This window comes from Canis lupus, chromosome 18 (assembly GCF_011100685.1).
Source record: "Canis lupus familiaris isolate Mischka breed German Shepherd chromosome 18, alternate assembly UU_Cfam_GSD_1.0, whole genome shotgun sequence".
Classification (NCBI taxonomy): Eukaryota; Metazoa; Chordata; class Mammalia; order Carnivora; family Canidae; genus Canis; species Canis lupus.
In genome coordinates, this window is record NC_049239.1 from 14,140,972 (window position 1) to 14,155,069 (window position 14,098).

General features: G+C 37.5%; 1 long non-coding RNA gene across 1 annotated transcript; it reads left to right on the plus strand.

Moving 5' to 3' along the window:
* Positions 1-2,113: 2,113 nt before the first annotated feature.
* Positions 2,114-4,682, plus strand: LOC111090895. Its single transcript, XR_005373175.1, has 2 exons — positions 2,114-2,329; positions 3,617-4,682. It is a non-coding gene; the product is annotated as an uncharacterized LOC111090895 (long non-coding RNA).
* Positions 4,683-14,098: the final 9,416 nt, after the last annotated feature.

Genomic DNA, 14,098 nt, shown 5'->3' on the forward strand with positions numbered 1-14,098 from the left:
TTTCTGCTTTTTATGACATCTTTTATTCCACTTTCTTTGGATTTCATTTGTAGTTCTGTGACTACAATTTCTCAATGTGAGTGCTTAGATTTTTTTTTTTTTTTTTTGCCTTCTTTTCTAATATAGACATTTAAGTTCCAACTTTCCACCTGGAGTGAGCTCAAGACTCAGTCTTCCTTTCCCAAAATGGCTGTTAAAACCCACACTTGTTGTTTGGGGAGAGCAGCCAATGCCATAGGGCAGCCAAAGCTGTTAGGGCTTGCTGACCACCCTGGCCTTCAGCTACTTTGTTTTTGTTTTCACTCCTGGGTAAATCCTTCTCAGATTTGTGTTTACAAGTCTACTTGTTATATTTCATAAATCATTCCTAGGAGTTTTGCAGAAAGAGGCTTTTTGAGATCTCTTTTCTATCATATTGCTAGAAATAGAAGTCCAGAGTTAGCACCGCAGATTGTGAGAATTTGATAATACCTACAAAGCCCTTAGCACCCTTATTATTAGCATACCTGCATCTCAGTGGATTACAAGTGGCAGAGGTAAGGAATGGAATGCTACAGGAAGCAAATCCTGCCAGGAGAAATAGTGACAGATGCATAAGAGATTGTGGTAAATTCATAATTTGATAAGATTTTGATAAAGGATTGAGGATCTACATTGTATGCTTCCTGAATAGCCCTAGAAAACTGACCCAATCAAGAGAAGTTTCTCATAAAGAGGGAGAAATCCTGGAATCAAATGCAGGGCTACCACATACAGCTGCTGGTGCTCTACAGGTACAACCCCAGAGGCACCAGTTGTAGATGGAGATGTCACAGCAGTTGAGATCAGACTGAAGACCCAAACCTCCAAGGTATGCATCTTGGCAAAGTTAAAAAGGAAGCAAGGATGTAGAAACAAGCTAGACATTTTTTTTAAAGGCAGTAATTGGGAGTGTCTCTGCTGCCTCACAGCTGCACATCCTGTGTTAAAAAATAAATTAATAGCTGAGAAGGAATGCTTAGTGTAACTTTGTTTCCTCCTGACATTGCATTTTCTCTCTGTCTGTCTGTCTCTCAGCCCTTGGATTCCTCCAATGATCATGTGGGTAAAAACAAGCTGTATTCCATCCCTCAAAACTATTTGAGGCAGAAGAACTAACCTCTTGTTGCCTGTCTTGGGATGGCTTATTCTCTTGTCTCCAGCAATGAACATCAGCTGCTTCCCACACTGTACTGTGTCACACAGCAGACATTTTTTTTTTTTTCAGAATAGACCCAGAATCTGGTTGGAGGCTGTGGCCCTTGGGAGGGCTGGTGGGAGTGAGGCAGGTGTTCACCTTTAGACTTGAGGTATCAATCAATGATCAAGACAGTGCTAGTGGACCTGGGAACAGGTGGGGCCTCTTTACCTCAACCATGTGGAGGCCAATTATCATGACAGGGGCTCAAAGTCAGAACCAAAGGAATCCCAGGACAGGACAACCTCAGGATAGCTAGCACTGTGGTTTCCCTGCACTTAGGCTTTGAATCACCTTGGAGAATGTATGTCTTTGTTTCCCACACATTCAACTTCAGAGTGAAGCCTTTCAGAAAGATAAGACATTTTCCTCAAAATCAGAGAGGACCTAGATATCACCAGGCTGTTTCTGAAGTAGGCAAGAAGAGAACCACGTGCTCCAATTCCAATGGGCCTTTGCTAAAGGGTCAGGAAAGACAAATGGTAAAAGGATGGATGAGATGATGTGCTTTAAGATGCTGGACCCAGCCTGGGCTGCCCAGATTACTTTGTGGGTATCTTTTTCTGTGGAGTACTGAGAGAGCCAGTGGGTAAATCAGTTAGGGGACCCAAGTTTGGGGCTCCATGTGACCTTGTAACCATGGGGATCAAATCAGGACACACCCCTCCCCTCAAAGTAGCATGACTACCTTATGACTTACTGTGGGCACCAGTGATGGTTTTACTTCTGTCTTGGGTAAACTTGAGTGAAGAGGCAAGTTAAAGAGCCTCTTAATATATGTCCAAATACTGCTGTTTGATTACTTCTTTGGCTTTTTTCAGGAGTTAATGGGAATCTGAGAAAGGGAGTGGGGCAGGGGCTGGGGTCTCCAGTGATTCTGTTCCAACCATCTGAGGTCATAATGGGTAGAACATTAACTGCAGGAGAGAAGGGAACAACATATAGACACATCCACCCAGGATCCTGATCAATACTGAGTGGGAATAGAGGCTTTTAAATGATGAGGATAGTATTTGGGATCTAAAGATCATGTTCATCAACAAAACGGTCATTGCAGATGAGTTATATTGTTAAGCTATACACAGAACAATTACCATTGGAGCACTTTGCAAAGTAAGCCATATATGATATTGTATTTGCTCACCGTAACTGCCATTTAGAAAGTTTACTGTGAATTCAACTCTTTGTGCAAATTATTCTTACCACCTCTCTATGGAAAAGACATTGCTCTTTTCGCCATTTTTTTTTAAATAGATGAGGTAACTGAAGTCCCAGAAGGGCAAATAACTTGTCCAGAGTCACACTCAGCTGGTGGTTCAAGCAGGAACTCTAATCCAGTTCTGAGTTTATCACCCAAGTTTTTAACCACAATGTGAAACTATCTCACAGCAGACCTAGGTAAGGGCTAAGAGCGGCATTTCAGGACAGAATATTTTGGTTTATATTAGGTTGAACTATGTGAAATTGTTGATATTTTATCATTTATGACTTATAAAAATGACAATGTCATATGCTCCAAACTAATAGAGACTAAGTGAATTAGCCAATTTTACCTAGGTAGTAAGTATTCTCCTAAGACCCTAAACCCAAGTTCTTTGTACCAATCTGCTCAATCCAAAAGTCAGTGTCTAATTTACTCCCAAATACCTAAAGGTTGCCACTCTTGGGGTCTTGTCACTTTGTGGGGTAAGGGGTTGGGACAAAGATACAGGAGTGCTGATTGTAAAGCATACCTCAATAGAAGCCTTGTGATGAGGCTCTGAGATGGGAGGGCAAAGTCCTAGATAGCCCAGGTTCCCTACAGGGGGAGCAGCTCATGCAGAGGGAGGGAAAATGCTGTGCCTTCAGGGAACTTTACATAGTTGTAATTTTTTATTTTTTTAGAGATATATAAATATATCTATAAAAGAGAGAGAGGGGGGTGGGGCAGAGACACAGGCAGAGGGAGAAGCAGGCTCCATTCAGGGAGCCCAACATGGGACTCGATCCCGGGTCTCCAGGATCAGGCCCTGGGCTGAAGGGGGCGCTAAACCGCTGAGCCACCTGGGTATCCCTAGTTGTACTTGGTTATACCATTAGCCTTTGACTGGAGAGTTGGGGGGGGCGGGTTGAGGGGGAATATCACAAAGTGCCTGAAAATGTTAGAAGCTTTTGTCCTTCAGAGCAGCGTTTAGTTATTTTAAGCAATGAAGTGACATAGTCACATCTGTACTTAGAGGACCCACCTGGGTGGTTCAGCTGGCTAAGTTGCTGCCTTTGGCTCAGGTCATGATCATCAGGTTCTGGGATGGAGCCCTGAGTCAGGTTCCTTGTTCAGTGAGGAGTCTGCTTTTCCCTCTGCCTCTCCCTCTGGCTTATGCTCTTTTTCTCTCACTCACTCTCTCAAATAAAATCTTGAAGAAGAATAAGATGATGAAGATGACCAAGAAGAAGACCCTCCCTGTATGTGCATGCAGGCTGGATTAGAACGGTGTGCTCACCCAGAGGACTAGTTAAGTGAAATCCAGACAGGACGTGATACACATCTGGCCTAAGTTGCAGGGAAAAAAAATGCAGGAGTGACTTGAGACTATTTAGAAAGTAGTATTGACAAGGCTTGGTGACCAATTTGGAAGCAGGGAGCATTCTTCAAATGACAAATGTGTTCGGAATTTACACATAGATTCTCAGCCCTAACCAGTTATAAACTTCCAGAAGAAGGAAGAACGAAACCTCTACAATAAAGAGCTCCAGTCCACAAAGAATTATTCCTCTTTAAGAAAGACAGTAACAAGGGAGGAATCTTGCAACCTGGAGATCAGCCACGAAGGATGTCTCCCCACTTGTGACAAGACCAACATCCTATGATATATACTGACCTAACGTATTGGCTAAGATCCATTTGGATTGATGACTATGTTTCATGTGTTGTCAGACACTTTGATCACTCCTACTGTTTTACTAATGGACAAGCCAACTGATCTATTTTATTGGTGTGAGAACACTATGCAAGATACTTATGTTCTGTTTCCTTAGTTACTCATTAGAAAATAGGTTTTTGAACATCTCTCAATCCTTGAGATTAAAGGAAGTTGAGATCCCATAATCACAGAAGGATAAGATTTACTCAAGGTATTGAATGCCCACAGAAAAAGAGGAAAGTTGAGAAACACTTTGGGCAGGGTGGTAGTGTTTATTGGTTTATTTAGTGGTTATTGGAAGAGAAGGCAGGTATAGCTCTTCTGGAACCAGCCTGGACCTCAAACTATCCATCTCATTTGTTTTCAGCCTTATGTCACCTTGTGTACTGGTGCAAATTGTTCCCATTGTTGGAATCTTGTGATCATGTGTATGGTATGACAGCCTCTCTGTAGCAAGTGGCAAGAGGGGTTATAGACAGATTTGTCCCACTGACTACCAATATAGTGAAATACAATAAAAAAAAAAAGTAATTCTGTATATACCAAAAGGAAAGTACTGGGACTTTTCTTGGGATTGAAGTGGAGTCAAAACTTAACCTTCCAAAAGAAACTTTGTCTTTTTTTCCTCTTTATTTTTTTGTAAACAAGGGCATCCAGCCTTTCTCTGTTGAAAAGTGAGTTAAAAGGAGGCTGTGTTAATATTAGACATGTCCTTCCGACAGTTAGTAAAGCAAATTTCTAAAGACTAGGCCTTAAAAATATTATACCCATCTAAAACTTGTTTATGGAAACCTTTATTTCTCTTCCCTGTGTGGTCTATATAGTTGCATAAGGATTTTCATTTTGTAACCAGTCTAACACAGCGGCTGAAAACTTAAGCAAATGTTTCCTCCTCTTGTCTGTTGGACAAAATAAATGGAAAGAGCACAGACACTTGAGAAGCAGGGTGAAAGGGGTTGGCAGATTATCTAGGAAGAATTGCTTGGGAGTTAAGAGATATTGTCCAGGCTAGAAAGGGTAATTTTTTTCTAGAAAAATGTTCAAACTTGAATGTACATACAAATCACTAAATTCTGATGCAGTAGGTCTGGGTTGTGTCTTGAAATGCAGCGTTTCTAAAAATCTCCCAGGCAATGCTGCTGCTGGTCTTAGCACCACAATACACAGCAAGATTCTGGATTATAATCTGTCTCCCCTTCACTCACCATTCCCCTGGAGAAGAGTCTAGCCCAATGGGAAACCAGTGAGTTGATAGTAGAAAGAGCAATTATTTGCAAAATACCTGCTCTTTGTCAGGAACTGTGCCAAGGACTTTCTCTTCCCTATCTTGTTTATATAAACTAGAACATTACCCTTATTTGAGAGAGAAGAAAATTGTAGTACAAGGGTTTTTGGTTGCCTGTCCACTGTGTTACAGTGTGAATAAAGGATGACCACATTCACGATACTGGGCATGGTGCCATGAATGTAATAAAACATAATATATTGATGTGATTCTATGGCTGGTCAGGCTCATGTTTTTCCAAGGTGAAATAAATCTTACCAAACCTGTTCAAGCCTACCTCTGTTTGGATACCTCAGCTTAGGAATTGGTTCAATGAGTACACTATTTCTGCTAGATCAAAATATCAAAGTTCACCCTCCAGACTGCCCAAACTTCTCAGGGACTTTCCTTAGCATCACCCCCCTAAAAGAAAAAGTCTTTGAAGTCTGGAATGATTCATAGGATTGAGTCATATATTTATACAGTGTATAACTTATATAAACAAAGATGTTGGTCCTTGTGATAAGGAATAACGAAAGCCTACAAACCCACAACTGCCAAAGCCAAATTACAGAGAAGGAGTTCAACCCATTTCTGGTGCTCTTCACTCTTTTGTGTTCAACCAATTATCATTTACTTCTTTCAAGGATGGTGCCTTTGGTGGTGTGTTTAAAGGTCTTTGCCATTCCCAAAGATTCATCTATAATGATCTCCTATGTTACCCTCTAGGAACTTTATAGTTTTGTAATTTACGTTTGGGTCTATGATCCATTTTGAGTTAATTCTTGTGAAGGATATAAGATCTATGTCTAGATTCATTATTTCATATATGGATATCCAGTCCTAGCACCATGTTTTTGAGAAGACTATCTTTGCTCCTTCATATTGCTTCTACTCCATTGTCGAAGATCAGTTGACTCTATATGAGGCCTGTTTCTGGGCTCTGTATTCCATTTTGTTGACCTATTTGTCTATTCTTTCACCAGTACTACTCTCTTAATTACCATAGCTTTATCAGAAGTCTTGAAGTCAGTACCAGACTTACAAATATGTTCTACAATATTGTTATTATAATGCTATTCCAGATCTTTTGCTTTTCCCTATAAGCTTTAGAACCAGTTTGTTGGGGCAGCTTGGGTGGCTCAACGGTGCCCAGGGTGTGATCCTGGAGACCCGGGATTGAGTCCCATGTCGGGCTCCCTGCACGGAGCCTGCTTCTCCCTCTGCCTGTGTCTCTGCCTCTCTCTCTCCTTCTCTGTGTCTCTCACAAATAAATAAAATCTTAAAAAAAAAGGAATCAGTTTGTTGATATTCCCAATATAACTTGCTGGAATTTTGATGAGGATTGCATTGAATCTGTAGATTAAGATAGGAAGAATGGACATTTTGACAATATTGGGTCTTCTTATCCATGAATATGGAATATCTCTCCACTTATTTAATTCTTTGATTTTCATCAGAGTTTTGTAGTTTTTATCATACAAATCTTATAATTTGTTAGATTTATATCTAAGTATATAATTTGCTGTTTTTAATTTCAAATTCCACTTGTTCGTTGCTAGTGTATAGGAAAGAAACTGACTTTTTAAAAATATTTTACTGATTTGAGAGAGAGAGCATAAATGGGAGGGAGGGACAGAGAGGAAGAGGGAGAAGCAGATTCCCTGCTAAGCAGAGAGCCCAACGTAGGGCTTGATACCAGGACCCTGAGATCATGACCTGAGCCAAAGTCATGCTCAACCAACTGAACCACCCAGGTGCCCCAGTGATTGACTTTTAAGTATTAACCTTGTATCCTGCAACCTTGCCATAATTACTTATTACTTCTAGTTTTTTTTTAAATCACTTCTTCCAGATTGTCTACATAGGTAATCATATCATCTGCAAACAATGACAGTTTTATTTTTTTCCTTCTCAATATGCATATCTTTTCTTTTTCTTGTTTTAAATTGCATTAGCTAGAACTTCCAGTATGATGTTGAAAAGAAGTGGTAAGGTGGGATTGATGGAAGCTTAGACGTTGCAGAAGAAAGAAATGAACTTGAAGACACAGCAAAAGAAATTACCTAAGATAAAAGAGAAAAAAATACTGAAGAAAAAAATGATCAGTGGGATTTATCCCAGGTATAAAAGTCTGATTTGACACCTGAAAATTAATTTTTAAAAGATTTTATTTATTTATTCATGAGAGACACCTAGAGGCAGAGACATAGGCAGAGGGAGAAGTAGGCTTCCTGCAGAGAGCCTGATGCGGGCTTGATCCTAGGACTAAGTGTATTTTTTAAATCTTACATGTTGTAGTTTTCTTCAGAAATTCAATCTGAATCTTTTTAAAAATACTATGAGTGCCTCCACTTAACAGACTCAATCTTTCCTCTAGCTTTTGGGATATAGAGAACACAGTGATAACTATTTTAATGTTCTGGCCTGCTAATGCTGACAACTTTGGATTGGTTTTGATTGATTGTTCATCATTATGGGTCAGATTTTCTTGATCACCTGAATGCCTGGTAATTTTTTATTTGATAAAAAAAACATTATGAATTTTACCTTGCTTGATGCTGGATACTTTTGTGTTTCTATAAATACTCTTGGTGTTCTGGGATACAGAGTTCTTGGGAAACACTTTTATTCTTTTAGGTCTTGCTCTTAAGCTTTTTCCCTCCAGCTTTACTGAGGTATAGCTGACAAATAAAATTATAAGACATTTAAAGTGACTTTATGATGATTTGATGCTCATACTACACATTGTGAAAAGATTTTGCCATCTAGTTAATTAACACATCCATCACCTGAGGATTTATCTTTTTGTTTTTTCTTTTGGTGGGAAGATTTAAATTCTACTTCCTTAGCAAATTTCAATTATATAATATGGTGTTACCAACCAAATAGTCACATGCTTTGCATTAGATTTTTAGAAATTAGTCATCTTTGATCTGAAAGCTTATACCATTTACCACCTTCTCCCTCTTTCCTCCAATCCCCACCTACTGGCAACCACTTCTTTTGCTCTGTATGTATGTGTGTGTGTATATGTACGCACACTTGTGTATATGTGTACATACCTTCTTAGAAAGAGATGTATTATAAGGTATCCACTTATATGGGTGCTTAGAAGTTCCATGATCTGCCATCTGCAAGCTGGAAACCCGGGAAGCCTGAAAGCTTGACAGCTGATGCTGTGGATTCCAGTCTGAGTCTGAAGGCCTGAGAACTGGGAATGCTGAGGGCAGAAGATTGATGTCCCAGCATGTACGGTCAAACAAGTAACCTTTTTATTCTTTTTAGGCCCTCAACAGATTAGCTGATGTCCACCCACGCAGGGAATGACCATCTATGTAACTCAGTCCACTCATTCAATTGCTAATCCCTCCAGAAACACCCTCACAAATACCCAGAAATAATCTTAAATCAGCCATCTGGGCATCACATGGCCTGGTCAAGCTGACACATAAAATTAACCATCACAGAGCAGAAGCAAGACTCATTACATTCTAGTTCTCAGAGTTTTCGAGTTCATGAAACCCTCCTGCTTCATACTGTCTATAACATAGCCTAGCTAATCGCTCTAGCCTGAGCTGACTCAGAGTCATTGATGGGGGCTTGGTGACCTTGCGTCTCCTCCCTAGGCTTATTTCTCTTCTCTTCATCCTTCTATATCGGTCATTTAGTAAATATTTAGTGAGTACCTACTTACTACGTGCCAGACACTATGGTAGGCACTGGAGATAGGGCAACAAACAGACTTAGGGATTATATTCTAGTGGATATTTCTGGAGCACTTACTGGGGCCTGCTGGCAAAGCACCTGACCTATGTTATCTTACTTAGTTCTTACTTCATAGGATTGACGTGAAATTTATCTTTACATAGATAAGAAAACTCAGACCATAGAATCACTGAGGAATGAAACAGGGTTGTGAACCCAGGCAGTCTGACTCCAGATTTGCTTTTAATGTCACAGATTCTGACAAAACTCAGACAAAGGTTCAGATTCAGACAAAACTCAGCCTGGAGATGTATTTGCTTTGATTCCCATCTTTGTGTGAAATATTAAATCTGAGTTTCTGAAAATTGAGTTTGCTATAGTCCCCACTGTTTCAATTCTTTCACACCCAGGCTACTTCTTTTATTCATCTGTTTGACCCCTGAGGGCATTTGGATTTGGATTTCTGCCCACTTCTATCTTACTTTCTTTCCAGGGTAATTTTGTACATCATCCTCCTCTCAGATCTCTACTAGCTATTCCTCAAGTGACTTCTTTATTACAACACACCCCAACTTTTGCTCCTTTTCTCTTGTTCATTTTTCCTTAATTTCCTGACAAGTTACCTCTTTCAAAAATTTATCTATTTCCTCTGGTTTAGAGCCCTATCCCCATTGGCCAATTGTGGCTCATTACCTCTAAGATTACTGGGGATAAAATTATAGCATTAAGAAGGAAGTGAAAATGGACATAATACAGATTCCTTAAATGTCTAAAACCTTTGAAAAATCCAATCTATTTCTTCAGATCTCAAATAAAACTAAATAAGAGAACAGAAGCTATCATTTTAACTTTTCTCCCCCATCAAAATTTCAAACTTTCAAATATACAATACAGTAGCATAACTATACCCACCATGCTGTATGTTACATCCCCATGACTTATTTTATAACTGAAAATTGTACCTTTTGATTGGTTTCACTTGTTTCTCCCACCCCCCACTCCTGACATCCATCTGCCAATCACCAATCTGTTGTCTGTATCTATATACTCAGGATTTTGTTGCCGTTCTGCATATCAGTGATATTATATGGCATTTGTCTTTCTCTGACTGACATATTTCATGTTGCAAATGGCAGGATTTCCTTTTTTTAATGGCAGAATAATCCATTGTATGTGTATGTACTACATTTTTTGGAAACATAATTGACAGCATTCTATTAGTTTCAGCTATGACAATACAGTGATTACACATTTTTATATATTGTGAACTGATCAACCCAATATGTCATCATTAAAAATGAATGCATTATTTATTATAATTTCATACTGTACATTACATTCCCATGACTGAGTTGTGTTTTTATTTTACTTAGTTATTTTATAATTGGTAGTTTGTATCTCTTGACCCCCTTTACCCATTTTGTACCATCCCTCCCCTAACATCCTTTACCTCTGGCTATCACCACCACTCTATTCTCTGTATCTATGAGTCTAGGTTTTATTTTGTATTATTTATTTGTTTTGTTTTTTATTTTAGATTACACTTCTAAATGAAAAAAAAATGCAGTATTTGCCTTTCTCTGTCTTTTTTCCACTTACATAATACCCTCAAGTTCTATCCATGTTATCACAAATGGAAAGTTTCATTTTTTAAGACTGAAATGTATTCCATTGTGTGTGTGTGTGTTTGTGTGTACATCTTCTTTATCCATTCATCTATTGATGAACACTTAGGGTGCTTCCATATCTTGGCTCTTGTAAATCTGCAATGAACATAAGGATGCATGTATCTTTTCTAATTGGTGTTTTCCTTTTTTTCAGATGAATACCCAGTAGTGAAATTGCTAGACCATATGGTAGTTCTAGTTTTAGTTTATTGAGGAAACTTCTACTCTTTTTCATAGGGTTTACACTAGTTTATATTTACTCCAGTGGTGAATGAGGGTTCTCTACATCCTGACCAACATATATATATATATATATATATATATATATATACTTTTTTTTTTTTTTTTTTTTTTTTTTTTTTTTTTTGCTGCTAGCCATTCTGACGTTTGTGAGGTGATATCTTACCATATTTTTTATTTGCACTTCCCTGATAAATGGAGAGAATCTTTTCATGTTCCTGTTGGCCATCTTTATATCCTCTTTGGAAAAAGTCTATTGAGATCCTTAGCTCATTTTTTTATTGTATTATTTGGGTTTTTTATTGTTATGGGGTTATATGAGTTATTTCTATATTTTGGATATTAACCCCTTTTGGATATATGATTTGCAGATCTCTGTTCAATAGGTCAGCTTTTCATTTTGTTGATGGTTTCCTTTGCTGAGCAAAAGCTACTTAGCTTGAGAGAGTTCTATTTGTTTATTTTTGCTTTGTTAACCTTGCTTTTGGAGTCAGATGCAAAAAAAAAAATTTTTTTTTTTGCTAAGATCAACACCAAGAAGCTTACTGCCTATGTTTTCTTCCATAATTTTAATTGTTTCAGGTCTTAGCATTCAAATCTTTAATCCATTTTGAGTTAATCTTTGTATATAGAATAAGTTAGTGGTCTAGTTTTATTCTTTTAGATATAGATAGCTAATTTTCCAACACCATTTATTGAAAAGACTGTCTCTTACCCATTGTATATTCTTGACTTCTTTGTCATAAATTAACCATATGTGTGTGAGATTAATTTTAGGTGCTCTGTTTTGTTCTACCAATATGTATATGTCTGTTTTTGTGCAGGTACCATACTGTTTTGATTACTATAGTTTTATAGTATAGTTTGAAATCAGAGATTGTGAAACCTCCAGCTTTGTTTTTCTTTCTCAGATTGCTTTGGCTACTTGGGAGTCCATAACTATAGGTTGCTTTGGACATTTTAACAATATTCTTCAATCCATGAACATGGAATATCTTTCTATTTATTTTTTTCAGTTTCTTTAATCAGTGTCTAAGAGTTTTCATTGTAGAGGTCTTTCATCTCCTTAGTTAAATTTATTCCTAGGTATTTTATTGTTTTTGATGCAACTGTAAATGGTATTTTCTTAATTTCTTTCTGATAGATTATTATAAGGGTATGGGAATGCAACCAATTTCCGTATATTAATTTTGTATTAATTTTGTATCCTACAAGTTTACTGAATTATTAGTTGTAACAGTTTTGGTCTTTCTGGCTATCTGCAATATCATGTCAACTACAAATGGTGACCATTTTACATTTTCCTTTCCAATTTGGATGCCTTTTATTTCTTGTCTAATTGCTGTGGCTAGGACTTCCAATACCATATTGAATAAAAGTGGGGAAAGTTGGCATCCTTGTCTTGTTCCTGATTTTAAAAGAAATGCTTTTGGGTTCTACAGTTGAGTGTGATGATGAGTGAGGCTTTGTCATATATGGCCTTTATTATGTTGATATACATGTCTTCCGTACCCACTTAGTTGAGAGTTGTTATCACAGATGGATGTTAAATTTTGTCAAATGCTTTTTCTGCATCTGTTGAGGTGATCATGCAGTTCTTAATCTGTTAATGTGTGTCATATTGATTTGTGGGTATTAAACTATTCTTGCATCCCTGCAATAAATTCCACTTGGTCATAGTATATGAACCTTTTAATACATTGTTGAATTTGGTTTGCTAATATTTTGTTGAGGACTTTTGCATCTACTTTCATCAGGCATATTGGCCTGTACTTTTCTTGTTTCTGTAGTGTCTTCATCTAGTTTTGGTATCAGGGTAACGCTGGCCTTGTTAAATGAGTTTATGAGGAAGAACACTTCCTCTTTTTTGGAAGATTTTGAGGATAGTTATTAAATATGCTTTGAATGTTTGGTAGAATTCACCAGTGAAGCTGTCTTGCCCTGGACTTCTGTTTGGGAAATTTTTGATTACTTTCAATCTCCTTTCTACTAATTAGCCTATTCAGATTTCCTATTTCTTCATGATTCAGTATTGAAAGATTATGTTTTTAGGAATGTACCCATTTCTTCTAGGTTGTCCAATTTGGTGTGTAATTGTCATAGTAGTCTTGTATGATCCCTTTTACTTCTGTGATATCAGTTGTAATTACTCTTTCATTTCTAATTTTATTATTTGGATCTTCTCTTTTCTTGAGTGTGGCTAGAGGTTTACCTATTTTTGTTTGTCTTTTCCAAGAACCAGCAGCTTTTAGTTTCATTGATCTCATTTTTTTTCAGTCTCTATTTTATTTATTTCTGCTCTGATCCTGCTCCCTTTATTCTACTAACTTTGGGCTTGTTTCTTTTTTCTAGTTTCTTTAGGTGAAAGATTGTTTCAGATTTTTCTTGTCTGTTGAGGTTGGCCTGTATTGCTGTGAACTTTCCTCTTAGAACAGTGTTTGCTACATTCCATAGATTTTGGAAAATTGAGTTTCCATTTTCACTTATCTTAGGTTTTTTTTTTTTTATCCTTTGACACATTGGTTTTTCAGTAGCATGTTGCTTAGGGTCCATCTGTTGTAATTTTTTTCCATTTGTCTACTTTTAATTGACTTCTAGTTTCATACCATTGTGGTTAGAAAAGATGCTTGATATGATTTCAGTTGTCTTTAATTTGAGGCTTGTTTTGTAGTCTAACATGTGATCTGTCCTGGAGAACGTTTCATGTGGACTCTAGAAGAATGCACATTGAGTAGGTTTGGGATGAAATATTCTGTATTTATCTGTTAAGTCTACCTGGTCTAATGTATTGTTTAAGGAAGGACATTGTTTCCTTAATGATTTTCTGTCTGGGTGATCTACTGGTGTAAGGGGGGTATTAAAATCCCCTCCTGTTATTGTTACTGTCCTTTTCTACCTTGTCAGTTAATACTTGTTTTATATATTTAGGTGACCCTGTGTTGAGTGCATATTTACAAATGGTGCATCTTCTTGGATTGATGCCTTTATCTTTATGGAACACCCTTTTTTGTCTCTTGTAATCTTTGTTTTAAAGTCTATTTTGTCTGATATGAGAATTGATACTACACCTTTCTTTTCATTACCACTTGTTGGGAAAACCATC